The sequence below is a fragment of the Anser cygnoides genome, chromosome 8 (assembly GCF_040182565.1).
Source record: "Anser cygnoides isolate HZ-2024a breed goose chromosome 8, Taihu_goose_T2T_genome, whole genome shotgun sequence".
In the NCBI taxonomy this organism is placed as follows: Eukaryota; Metazoa; Chordata; class Aves; order Anseriformes; family Anatidae; genus Anser; species Anser cygnoides.
In genome coordinates, this window is record NC_089880.1 from 6,915,328 (window position 1) to 6,928,121 (window position 12,794).

At 34.8% G+C, this 12,794-nt stretch overlaps 1 protein-coding gene across 1 annotated transcript in view; it reads left to right on the forward strand.

Moving 5' to 3' along the window:
- KIF14 (kinesin family member 14) overlaps window positions 1-819 on the forward strand; it is a 31,911-nt gene extending 31,092 nt beyond the window's left edge. The window contains exon 31 of the mRNA XM_048067109.2: window positions 725-819. The gene's annotated coding sequence lies outside the window, so the exon portion shown is untranslated. The remainder of the gene's footprint in view (window positions 1-724) is intronic.
- Window positions 820-12,794: the final 11,975 nt, after the last annotated feature.

The window sequence follows — 12,794 nt, forward strand, 5'->3', positions numbered from 1 at the left end:
TTTCTATATATATAGATCAACTTTGTAAATACAAGTGGTGAATATGTTCTCGATGTGAAAATGAAGGTTTTATATTTCTTCTGAATAAAAGGAACATTATCAAGAAAAACTGCTGATTATCATCAAGAAGTTCAACAGTTACCTATTTGGTAACTTTTCTGTTTTAAAATATTGGCTGGTATATGTTAGCACACTTTACATCATAACTTTGCAATGTATCTAAATGTATAAGAAGATCTGAGATAAATTATATGTATCTCTCTCCAGCCTTGGCTAGGCTATTTTGGAGATTGAGGTTGTAAATCAGGTTGTGAGAACATTTTTGAGAGTTTCCTAATTTAATGAGCAATCTGCATTTACCTCCAATTCCACCTATGTCCCACCCCTCCAATAACAGCATAAAAATGGGCAGAAAGAAATCCAACTCGCCTACTTATAGTGCTTACAGAAACTGAGACCATGGGTTTAGAAACAAATTTATTAACCGTCTTGGTGGTGTGGGATTCTTCCAGAATTCTGTCTTCATTTTAGTGGTGTTGCAGTGAAATAAAAGAATTAACAAAAACTGAGTAGATGTGAAATGAAAGCAACACTAGTAAAGCCAACAGCCCCATCTCTAAAAAGAAATAATTTTTATACCTAACAGGCAATATTGTACATTTAGTAGACAGATCAGTATTGAATACATCTCCTGATGTGCTGTTTTTGTTGTGTTTGTTTTTAGAAAACCAAGATTTAGATACATTTCTTGGCAGATAAAGCTTAAAGAGAGGATTTCTCTTTGCAGAGTACTAATGTACTTGGATCATAATAGTTGCAGCTTGATCTCTCCAACTTCTGATGCTACTGAGTTGTTGTAACACTATCTCCTGTTCTCCTGCTGTGGCTGGAGTTATGTGAAAATCTACCGTGTTTCTCATCTAGTAGATCTCAGAGTTCTTTGTAAAGGTGAGAAACTATTTCCCGTTCAACGGATCAGGCGGGGGAAGGCGGTGTTGCAGAGCAAGTATTCAAACAGATTGGATGGCTCCTATCTCGGTTACACAGCAAATCGTTGGTTGAATTCTATTTTTATGAACAGCTGTTATTGAAGAAATATGTTCTTTTGCAGGGTCTTGCTTATCTGATTGGTATTTTTAAACCTTTAGGGAATAGCCTATGCATAAATTGTAGCAAGAGTTTAATTCTTAATTTAGTATGTACTTTGCATGGGTACAGTTACAACACTGTCCAGGAACTTATAGTTAACTTTCTAAAACTAACTGTAGACAAAAATCTTCTATACAGCAATAATTGAAGTCTGCTTTACTAATTGAACTTAGGAGCACTGCATACAGGTGAGCCCTGCAGTTTTGCTTACCTGTACCTAGAATCCCTCTGGAACCTGCATTTAAATCCGTCACTGAAATGACCCCTTTTCACTCTGCTTGAAACTAGACTTCCATGCTATTCATTTACAGCAGTGGTCTAGGAAAGATGAGACTTCAGTAAGATATACAATACATAAAACACATTTATGACACATTGCAGAGGCAACGCTGTATTGGTAGGTTATGATGTCCAGAGAATACAGTCCCATGCTATGTGCGGTGCTGTACGCTGATAAGGCACGTGCTTCTCAGTGCAGAGAATACTGCTAAAGGCACCAGTGACCTCTTCTGCACAAATGCACAGAGATGCAAAACAGGATAAATGTCTTTTCTTCTGATTTCTGAGATAACAGGAGCTTTCAGAGAAAATTCTAAACACTGAAGAAGAAATCCTTGAAAGGCTTTGCTGTTAATAGTATGAAATAAACTGTTTTGTAAATGGCTGAAGATTGCCAAAATATTTTGGAAACAGAATATTGCATAGAAGCAGTTACTCCTAAAAATAGATTCTCGTGGTTGGTATATTTAAGTTAAACGGGAAGTTTGAAGCTGAAGTCATAATGCGAATCTGAAATATTTTTCTACCTTGTCTAGGTGTTAAAAGATGGAAGCCATGTATTTAGCTGGATGCTGATACCTTTTACTGTTACACAGTTGTTAGTGTGATTATTGCCTACCAGAAATTTTCCTGTCATGAAATGTCTTCATTTCCTATGTCTTTTTGAGGAAGGATTCATCTGTCAGGCATTTTCAATAGGAAGATAATAATTTAATATGCAGTGCATTAGCCCCTTTTCCCATTTCTGTCTGGGCTGTAAAGTCACAATAAGAAATACTAGTAAAACTGTGTTATATTGAAAATATAACTCTAAATGCACAAAGTTAGCTTTTATATTGAATAAGATAATTTTATTTTTACAGTCACTTTCTCTGACTTTATCATTTGAGTATTTGTTTGTGTAAATAAGGAGCTGTGTACATTTCTCTTTACAGCTTATCTATGTTCTTTTTTATGATGAAAATAGGTTAATAAAAGCCATATTCATGTAGAATAGTAATTTCTGACTAAGTTATTGTATTTCTGTTAGATTCATCCAGACCTCGTATGTGATAGATTTCCATGCTAGTATGTTTTCTTTGCAAATAAAGAGTAAGCACATTCTTATGTGCACACATCTGATCTGTTTTCTATTACTTCTGTACTTTCAAATGTCACAATATTGAGAGCACGTTGGTATATTCCATTTTCATGAGATGCAGACCTCTAGGTTCATGTTGCCTGTGGTTGCTCAGGCTGTGCTTTGTCTGCTGGAAGCACTTTTTTTCCCCCTCAGCTTTTCTTGTTTATTTTTATATGAAAAATATATAGACATTTCTATTCTAGTGTAAACAAAAACTCAGGTTATAAAAGTAGTTTGAAGAGGGTGAAACTTTTTTTTTTTAGTTTGCTACCGCAGAGGCTGCATCAGGATTTTTGTTAGATCAGATATTTGTTTTTGCTATTTAACTTGTGCTTTAACTCAGCATTTGGTAGGCATTTTCCAAACATAGAGGAAATCTCTGTCCTGAAGAGTTTAGAGCAGAAAACAAGTGCAAAAACTTTATTGGGAAACTATAGCTGGGGATTTGATTCTCAGGGGCTGAGAATCAAAATTTCTTTATATTATACAAGTAACTTTTCTTATGTCATGTTATTGTTTCTAGATACACCATGTAGAAGAAGGGTGAGCTTTACCAGTTTGGAAGGGAGGTCAAGGAATGGGGAAAAAAAAACCAAACACAAATTCCTTAAATCTCCAACATGATGATGACGACAAAAGGTAGGAAGACAATATGCATAGTAAAATGAGTTGCAGTTGTTGTTCTTGCCGAGTTTTTCGTAGTTACAAATACTATATCACTTAAATGGTTTGATTCAATTTCCTGAATTTCCCCGTCACGTTTGTGTCCATTCTGCAATATCAATGCATATAAAATAATCACCTATTTATCAGAATAATTTTAATAACAGACAAAAGGTAGGTCATGTGATATTCCATGAAAACATGTAGAACTCTCAGAATTTTGGCCTGGTAGTACAAGATATTTAAGGTTATCATGAAAGATGTCTCTTGACACTCTTTGACAGTTGACACCACCTTAAAAAATAAAGAAAGAATTCAAAAGTTAACCGTTGCAGGCTGCCATTTACTTGAATGAGTAGTATAAAATATTGCTGTTTGTTCTGTGCTGTTGTATGGTAATTATTCCATGATCTCTTCTATATCAACTAGAAAACTATTGATGCTATATAAACGATAACTCTTAGCAAATACATATGTGATGAAGCTGTATATATCACATGGATTTGTAATGTAGTCTTTGGAAAATACCAATGCCATTCTCTGGTAACTAGTAAAATTTCCCAAATGCCACAACAGGTATTTAGCTATTGTAAACCTATACCACTATTAAAATAAAAAGGTTGAATACAATTATTCAAAGATATGACAGCTGCATAAATAAAGAAATTGTTAAAGTGTTGTATCATACTGGGATTTTTTCTAAAAACTGCCATGTTATTTAGTGCAAAGATACCACTGAATAGTAAAGGGACTTTCAGCTTCTATAGCCATTTAGTTATTCTGAAAAGCTTCTTCCTACTTCTAAACTGACATTGCAAAGAGATACACTGAGTGCACTTAATCCTTCCAAGTGGTGGCTATAAGTATCCAGACTTCTGATTAAGTGCTTTCTTTGATGCCTAGTCGAGCTTAAAGCTTTTGGCCTGTCAACACTGGACTGAGTTCTGTGTAACAGCATTGGTGGCCTGGAATTCAGATATCCTCCCTCCTTGGTCCAAGAGAGCTCTCCCAGTCAAGTTTGACTTATGAAAATCTTTGGAAAGGTGTTCCTATCCTTTAACATCTCATGGAACTGGCATTGGGTAGAAATATTTTCCTTCATTCTGCTTTTAATTATTTGTTTTATTCTCTGAATCTGCAACTTTGCTTTGGTGTGGATAGACCTGGGGTCCACAAAAGCAGGAATTAAAATGCCTTAATGACTGGAAAATTAGTGAACAAGCAAACAAATTACAGAACTGCCTACTCAGTTGTTCTAGTGAACAAGTATTATTGCAATTTAAGTACTGAACAAATTAGAATGCTCCTTCAAAACCTGCAGAATTTGCTCATCCACATTAGCTGGTGATACATACAGGTAGTGAGCAGTGATGTCCTTTCAGTTCTTTTTTCAGAATACAACTCAAATATATGATGGCTTTAATGTCAATGGGAAGTCCACTTATTAAAACACACTTTTAAAATAATTGATATTTTACTATCAGCTAGAATGTACCTATCTATGCTTCAGTTAGTTCAACTTGGTATATAATTTTGTGTATTTTGTCATATTTTAAATGTAATTCTAGTTCTATTTTTTTTTTTTGCATGAGAATTATACTTAGGGATTTTTTTTTTTTAATGATAGGGTATAAACCATTTTATATTCTACATTGACTTGAAGATATAGTCCAATATGTCAAGTTAAATTCACTACAAGTAGCATCTATAGCACAACTTAGAGAAGGCAGAAAGGAAAATTAAAAATTACATACAAAAAAAATCAAGTAAATGAAATATTGAATCCAATTAGGAAGAAAGGCCTGTGGATATTTTAATGTTGTTGGGTTATTATTATTATTTTAGTACAAATATCTATATTTTAATAAAGTAAGCAATACAGTGTCCCTCTGACATTTTTTTTTCAGATGAACAATTTTTCAAGAGGATTACAAGGCTGAGTAGTCAGTTTTTGAGAGGTGGAGTGTAGTTTAGTTGGTGGGCCTGCTGTGATTGGAATTGATTAATGGGTGTTGTGATAAGCATAGAAACAGATCAGTGGCAGCTTATTATGCTTTCAGCTGTCACAGCTGTGCCTCTTCACTCTTCTTCTAGCCCTATCACACTCCCTGGCAGCCTTTAAAGTACCTCCTTCCCTGTGGAATTTCTGCAAATCATTTACTCAAATGCCAAGATACCATAGAAGCAGCTGTTTCTGAGAAAATTTGTTCAGGCTTACATATTTGTTGTGATGAAGAATATTGCATTAAAGAATCCTTTTCTACTGCACTAGGAAGCATGCTGTGCTCTACCCTGAAGAGAGGGTTAAACAATGGTTCTGATGGGCAGGTGCACCCCTTAGTCAAGAACTTTCAACCCTGGCTCATACAGCAACACAGTTTGCAAACCTGCTGGCTAAGTAATATCGCTGTTTCTGCTTGACAGTTGCAATAAATAATCGCTCAATGTAAACTTTATTGCTAATAGTTTGATAGGAGCAATATTACAGTGTGTTTAAAATCTTGGTAGCTGCCATTTTTGTTGCAATGCTCAGTAGGTTTTGTAGACGCTTTATAAATGTAAATTTCAGAAGTTCTTAATACTTTTGAAAAATATTTCTCTGGCTTTCTCATTGGAAATTGTGATCTCCAGCATGATCTCATAAGCGGCTCGGTACCTTGATAGGAATCATGCAGTTTTAACAGAACAACACTAAAGCTATGTTGATTTTTATACAAAATAGGAGCTGAATCCTAACTTTGTATGAACTCGAGGAGGATTGTCTCAGTAACGAAGCAGTTTGCAAGATATGAGATCTGATATTCTGTGGGAATCTCTCCTATTGGCTACCAAAACTTTGTTCACTCTATTGCAAACTGAGTAAGCCTACAACATGAAAATAACTGTTCTATTATTTCTAGACATGTTCTAGATTATAATACTTATGTAGTAAATATTTTCTGTATGAAATCTTCGGGTGTGATGTAAATCATTGTTGGCTTATCTGTATGCTTGAGACAGCCTGAGACAGCTCTATCAGCATTATTGCTAAAAATTAAAAAACAAAAACTTTGAGCAAATACAGGAAAATTGAAGCTAAACTTGAAAGTGAACGATGCATGCGGAAGGTCTCATTTCTGGCTAAATCTGCAGTTTGTCTAACTAAGGAAGTATACAGTACACTGTGGTGGACTGTGAGCAAGAATACATTCAGATAACTTTGGAAAATAAATACTTACAGCCCAAAAGGTGATCTGTTAAATTTGTATTATTTGTATGTACCAAATCAAGTTTCTCTGATTATTTAGGAATAACTAAGTCATGTTAGTGGAAAATTATTTCTCAGAGATGATATGTTTCATCTAAAATTGAAAGAAAAAGTTATATTACTGAGATGAACATATCTAAGGACCTTTTTTGTTTTTAAATCATGCTGTTTATTTATTCTACAATTATATTGTATGTCAGCAATATCCTGTAATGCCTTGTGTCATACAAAAGCAAACAAAGTCATGTTACATTAATGACTTGTCTGAGATCATATGACTGCCTGCCTATAATTCCATGCTCCTTTGCTATAGAAAAAACATGACCCTGAATCTTAAACAGCCTTTGAGTAAAGGCACCTACAATTACAATGTGGTAAAAAGTTTGTAGTGTTTATGACTCAGTTATTTTAGTTTTCTGCATTTAGTTGTTTTAGCTTTAATTTTCATTTGAATATTATGCAATTGAAAAAAATAGTAACCCCACTGAAAGCACTATTCCTTTTTTCAAAATTTTAAAAGAATATTAAAGTAGTAACAAATAATTCTTACAGAATTTTATCTGTGCTTACTTAGAAATAAGCTTTCTTTTCTGTACGGTATTTTAGATGCTTGAATTTGGTACTGTCTAAAGATGTTCTTTTGTATATTATTGAGTGTTTTGTTAAAAGAAGGTAAGTGAAAATTGATCAAAAGCAAAGAGGTTAAATATCGCTCTCATGAAGTGTGGGTGTTGAGTTTTACACATCTTGATCTGGTACAAGGTACTTGTTCTTTAGGGATCCAGCCTGCACTTTTGTCCTTCCTGTGATTTCTTATTTCAGACTTGATAGAAAAAGCATCCACTGTTGTATCATTTCCTTCAGTGCTAACAGCTTTTATTCTCTTCAACAAGTGTTTACAGAAAAGTGTTGATGCTTATTAATCTGTTTCTTGTCTTACAAATGTGCTTATGCATGATTTGTGGTAAAATGGCATTTCTGACAGCTCTCAATGTAATCTGCATAGCACAACAAGATTGTTATATTGAACAGATGTGGTTTGGAGTTGTTATTCTTTGTAATTACCATCATTAAGTGAAAGCATGTGTCAATCAACTTCATACTTTAAACACACCAATCATTTGCAAGGCACATGCATCTGCATTTCCAATATGGATATAAAATATTTTGTTATGAAATTTTTGTTTTTGCTTGATACAATACTTCACGAAACACACGATGACTAAATATGTTACGGCAACATATCAGCAAGTTAAAAGCTTTTCAGGGGTATCATCGAGATACCTTAAAAAAATAGACTTGTCCTCCTTTTCAGATGTAAAAGGAAAACATTTAGATTTAATTTTATATATTTTGAAAGTTACTATGTGGCTTTGAACTCAGACCACGTCTTGCTTATTTGAGGGAAGGAGGTTCTGTGAGAAAGACCCTCACTTATCATTTAAGGAGCATTTTTGGCGTGATTACTTGGGCACAAAAAGGAATTTGCTTCAGTAAATTGACATACTGCCTTTTTAGGTATTAATGTTTGGGTCATTAATGTTGCTAGGATACCTTTTATGCTCAAAAAATGTTCACACTGGTAATAAACAGGATTAGATCAGGAAACTGTGTTTTGAGTGGAGTTGAAAACCAACGTACCTTAGCCTGACTGCACGAGAAATGATAGTATAGAAGTCTGACCGAAACATGAAAACAAGGGCAAAACAAGGACATTTGGAGCTGACATTTTCTTTAGTCTTGTTTCCTTGCATATAGACTTCAGGTATTTGTGTTATAGACAGCAGAGATGGCACCTGTATTTTTTTTTGTTTGTTTGTTTCTTCATCCTGGGCTGGACTGTGACATTTCTTCTCAGCACCAAATAAGATTATCTTGTTGCTAGCCATGAAATGTAGCTCAGCATGGTGAGGTGGAATGACCCTCAATGTCTGAGGGCATTTTAGCTTGTACTTTTAAAGTGGAAGTGGTGGTCTTATGACTACTCCCCGGGTACTGTTTCACTTAGTTACATTAGATGAAAAATCTCTTAATACCCATACAGATGCATGAGTTTATTCATAATACACTGAAATCTAACTGATGCTCCTGTGGGCAATGTAAAGGCTAACAGCCCTCTGCGAAGTAAAAAGGGTTAGCAGCAGTAACTCAGTAACTCTTTTCTAGATATTCCTGGGGAGGGGAGGGGGGTGGGGGGGGAGAGGGGAGCTGCTGTGGTTCTATACCCCACAATTTCTACAAATGCTTCCTTAGAGAAAAGATTGATCTGGGATGAAAAATTTTGCTTTCAAATCTTAGATCAGGCAAGCTGTACAAATAGATATCTACTTCTAGTATTAAACTCCCATGTAATTAGGAAAAGACTGTTATAACCTCCAGTTTCCACAGAATGAGTTATGTTAGAACATTGCCTGATGGGTTAAAGATCATTCTGGTATCCTGTATCTGTTGTCTGACTTGTGTCTGCCTTACTAATTTATCTTTCAGGAAATTATATTGTTTAGGTTCTGCTGAAGGCACTTAGAATTTCATATGGATGTTGAATATTTGTTATGTCCTAATAATCTGATTCACAGTCTACTGTTAGAGGTACTGAAATAGAAATTGAGAAAGTCTATTTGTAACTTAAGAATTCAGATATGTTTTATCAAAAGAATAAATGACAGAGAGCTGGAAAATAACTCTTTATTTTCCAGGTATTGAAGGGAAAACATATTTGCAGTACAAATCTAGTGCCATATATGGAACCAGAAAAAAAAAAACAAAAACCAAACATGGAAATGACATAGGGAGCACAGCAGTACAGTCGGTCAGATACTGAAATGCCTGTTGTAATCTCAGCCCTTTCCATTACAGAAGAAATCTTGTAAAAGTAAATTGATTGCTAACTTGCAAAGTATCTAATAGCTGTCCAAAACAAGTCATCAGGGCACAAGAAAAAGTGGCTGTACAAGTTGATTAGTACTTAAGCAGGCCTGGATAGTTTTGAGGCCTCTGAAGGAATAATGTTTGTTAATTCTCTTTGCTTTTAGTTTCCCCACCTGTTAATGGAGATAATACCTGTCCAACTGAAGTTTTTAACCATGCTTGCAGTGCAGTTAAAAAGTTAAAATTCACACAAATGCACATCTCAATCTGTGGCCAGAGGAAGCAGCCTTTGTGACTTTTTTGGATGGTTGTCCTTTATACTCTGCAGACTTCCAGTTGCACTGTGGTAGTAGCTAGGCTTCTTTTGGAGCTGTGAAGAATTCCTCATACATTGTTAATTTAGTATAACCACAGTCATTTTAAACGTGGCTGTATACAGAATATTCTTGGCACCTACCTCATAATCCTCAAACCTGCTATTGTTCAGCGGAATCACCCTGGAAAATATTCAGAGGAATTTCCAACATACTTCATAGAATGACCCTATAGTACACAAGGTAGTATTTCAGAGCCAATTTGAAGAATTGGTTGAACCATTTCACAATCAATGTCATGTAATACTCATGGCAAATAAATCTGTAGGCAGTGAAGCACGGCCAAGTCTTAAAATAGAACCCATGTTTGCTGAAAGGAATGCTTTTGTGGAGGCTTCAAAATGTTGATGCTTGTACTCTCACTCAGCCACAAGACAAGGCTACAAATATTTAACTGATTTACTTAACTGTATTAAGTTGGTCGTGTTGTCATATGCACACATATAAATGCATGCTTAAATATGAAAAGATTCAACTTGTGTAATTAGTGAACTTCTTTGCCTTACGTGTTTTGAAACAGTTGCATCTAACTTAGAACTATTATGGAGAAGAGAACTGAACTCATAGGGTCTTTATATTTTGCTTTATATGAAAATTTGAGTTGCTTGTTGAATTTGATGTCTCTTCTTTTCAGTGTGCTAGGCCTGCAAAAAACAATCCTGAAATAAGAATTATTTTAACATGCAGAAAGGCCCTTAGAGGTATGGTGTGATAATAGAATGCATTCACTGTTTTTGATTGCTATATCGAAGCATTTATTAGGATGTCCAGTCATGGGTCAACGTCCACAAAAACAGAAAGTAGAACCTGCCTCCAAAAAGTCCCTGGATATTCAGGCCATGTCTTTTGTATATAGAGTCCTATGGAGAAATCTATGGAGGTTAGCGTCAGAATTGTGTGTGTTTTTTTTGTTGTTGCTGTTGTTTTTGTTAAATCAATTTTGAAATAATATAGTGGTGGGGTTTCTTGGCTAATGGGAGAGGTTTGCTTTGGACCTTGGTTCAACATAAGGTGTTGAACTGTTGTGTAGGTTGGAGTCCTTTCAGCACTGGAAGACTGAGTGGTATTTCTGATGCTAGTAACATCAGGATTGATGTGTGATGTAAAATACACCACTGCAGCTCATGGGAAGGAGGCTGTAGAACAACTGAAGCATCTTGGCGTGATCTAGAGGTGTGAATTTTAAGCCTGTCTGTGGACTGCTAAAAAAGGTCTCTAGTTAGACCTAGACATATACAGATGTCTATGTCTACAGAAGTACAAGAAGAAACTGAATTGCATACTACATGCAAGTGGAGCAAGTATTTTGTTCATTACAGGTATTTTATTCAGTACATACAATATTTATTTATTTATTTATTTATTTTAAAAATCTCTTACTTCAGGAAAGTTGTATTATTATCCAGTAGGGAGAAACCTGTATCTTCTTGAAGTGGCTTAGATGAAATATTTGAGTATATATGAAAGGAGAGGCATATTCCCAACCTTTTGACCACTAAGTTACTCTCAAGTAGAACCTACCTTAGGAAGAAAATTTTTCTCCAGGTGTTTCCAAAGTTGTTATTATTTTCATACTTTAAAGTTTTGCTTTGGGTTTGTAAGAAACAATGCACCATAAATTTATATGGAACAAAAATTTCTATATCCGTATATCCACAGCTTATAATTTGGAAAAACTGGTATCTTTAACACCCGACTTTGAGAATTTAGGATTCAGAAGAATTAAGAATGAAAAAAGGTTTCATATCTTTGATTACATACAAATACCTTATTGGTTGGTTAGTGAAGTTTTTAATTTTATGTGCTAATCCCTCACCTCTCCTTTTTTTAATCCATGCTATGGTATTACTTATATGGAGAAAGGCAACTGAAAACATTCTTTTGTTTTAAGTTAAATATCAGAGTAATTTATCATACTTTGTTATGTTAATTAGAAGCAATTAAAAAAAATCTTTAGCAAGGGACTTATTTATGATTATTTTGGAAATGACTGAGATTATTTACTTTGGAAATGTCAGCAAAAGAGAACATAGTCATATTAGTCATAGTTTGAAGGAGTAGTTTATTTTACTCTCATCTTCTGAAGCTGTACTGGCTTAGAAGTTAAGAAAGACATAGAATAAAATATTGGTTGTAAAGATACTCCAGTGTTCCTTGTGTGCTCAGATAGGCTTTTACAATCAGTCATTGATATTAGTTTCTCTTATGCATATTTCATTTATTTTACTTTTTAATGTAGAACCATAAACAAATTTAGCAGTAACTACCTAGGGATGTTTTACATCCCTAAAAAAAAAAAAAAAGGATGTGTTTGAAATGTGGACCAGATGTATGTTGTGTTGAGAACAGGAAATTTGTTGTAAAAACCGACATAGTGGGGGTATTTTCTCCTCTTGAGGTGCATATGTACTTTTCATGAATGTTAATCAGATTTATAGAACTGAAAAGGAAAATGTGCACCAGAGTATATATTGTATATATGATAATAACATCCCACAAGACTTGTTTATACTCCTTTGTACACTATAGAGCCCAGAGATGTCCAAGTCCAAAGCTAATCTGTGCATTTCTTTTGTATTTGGCACAAATCACGTCTGAGTGCAATTAACTCCTTTTGACGAACCTGTTTGTGTCCCATTTTGGCAGTGGTCTAGTTTTCTCTGGATAGAAGTACATGCAATCAACATGAGTTGCTAAACACGAATTGACAGCCGAAAGAAAGCTAGCTTTCCTGATGGTTTATGCGGAGTGTTAAATGGCTATTAGTAACTATTTCAACTCTCTGTTGAAATTCAACTTTTTGTATTCCCATGTCTTTAGCCTTGTTTTGCTTGAATACTAGAATCGTCTTCAGAATATCAATCTAGTGCCTTGAGTTCTTTATTCAGTAGCCATCACTCAAACAGTTCCACTTGGATTTAAGATCTATTCCAAAATGTGAAGGAAGCACTTTAGCTGTGGATAATGAGATCTGACAGTACCCGAGCTGCAGAAGGAGATGAAATCACTATCTATAGAAAATAATATTTTTTTCTACATATTCAGGTTAAATGTGTGCACATCCTGGTGGCTGGAACATCTGTTTCTAGCT